We start from the raw sequence: 1,656 nt of genomic DNA, 5'->3' as shown, positions 1-1,656 counted from the left end.
GAAACCCTGTACAGGGTCGCTATGAGTCAGAACTGACTCCACAGCACATAACAACAACAACAACCAAGAGGAAATGTTTGGAGTCAACGTGCAATTCATCCCATTCTCCCTTCCCTGGCTTCAGTGACAAGAAACACAGGTTGAGATGGAACCTCCATAAGCCTAGATCCTTGAGTAACAATAAAGTAGAGCCAGCTAACAACGCATGTAGGGCAAGTTGTTGCTGGTGTTGCCGGCCACGAGTGGTTTCTGTCTCATGGCTACACTAGTCCTTACAGAGAATTGCTCCATAAGGATTTCCTGACTGTAATCTTAATGGAAGCAGGTTGCCAGCCCTTTCCTTGGGTGATACTGCCAGGTGAGTTTAAACTGCCAACTTGTAGGTTAGCAGTCAAGTGCAAACAGTATGCTACCTAAGGACCTTACGAGCACATGTTACAAGAGGGCACACAAAAACAAAATACAAAAGTTTCAAGTCACTAAGATTTATAATTGCTTACTGTTATTATGTCATAACCTAAATGACCATTAGTGATCATATAATGAGTTTTCTCAGTAGGAATGTAAAGGTCAGTTAAGAAGACTACGAGTTCTCTATACTGTCTCACCCATCTGTATGGCTGCAAGTAAATAATTCTTAAATGGAAGAATGAAAATATGGATGTCGAATTTTAATAGAAGCTAAGGAGTCCTGGAGTCCTGGTGTGGCGCAGTGGGTTAATGCACTAGGCTGCACAGTTTGTTTGAACCACAAGGTTGGTGGTTCAAGTTCACCAGCTGCTTCTCAGAAACCCTTTACTGGGTTTCTATGGGTTGGAACCAACTCGATGGCACTTAACAACAAAAAAGTAATGAAGAACTTGATAACAGAAACTAACAAGATAGTCTGTGTTATGCCATAGTTAAATAGTTGGTAAGCCTTTGATAATTTGAAGAACAGACCACCTGCCTCCTGAGCTTGTATAAGAGGTGAAATTAGAAAATAGAATGTCAGTAATACATGTTGGCTACATTTAGTAAGGAAGGCACATGGAAAGAATCGCAAAGAAAGAAGGAATGGAAATAACTAACCACTTTGCAAGTGGAAAAGAAAAGGAATGGATAGTATATTTGTTTCCTGTTGTAATAAATTACCAGAAGCTTAGTAGTTTAAAACAGAATCAATTTGGTAGAGGCAGCAAGATGGCAGACTAGGTAGACACACTACACAGACCCTCTCAAACAAAGATACAGGAGACCAAATGAAAGAGATGCAGATAACAATCCTGAAACCTGAGCTTCAGAGAGAAGTGGACTGAATACTTACTAGGAGACGAAGCTGAACAAGGCCACAAGAAAGGAAACAGACAGATAAACCATCTGCTGGCCTGACTTAGTGTGGCCATCTTGAACTTTTGCGAGAAGCTTTGGAAACAGATGGCTGTCTGATGGTACAGACGCACACAGGTGACTGGTGATGAAAAAGGTGTGATTCTTTCATGTTTCCTACACTCCCCTAGTGACCAGAGACATGGCAAATCCCCACTCTCCTCCAGTCCCTGCAGAGTCCCTGCTATCCCTGAGACCAGAATTGCTCTGAAAAAGATCACATTAGAAGGTCTTAGAGTGAGACAAAAATGTGGAACAAAACTCAGAATCTTACAAAAAAAAAAAAAA

This window comes from Chrysochloris asiatica, unplaced genomic scaffold (assembly GCF_000296735.1).
Source record: "Chrysochloris asiatica unplaced genomic scaffold, ChrAsi1.0 scaffold00140, whole genome shotgun sequence".
NCBI lineage: Eukaryota > Metazoa > Chordata > Mammalia > Afrosoricida > Chrysochloridae > Chrysochloris > Chrysochloris asiatica.
This window is presented reverse-complemented; position numbering follows the sequence as displayed.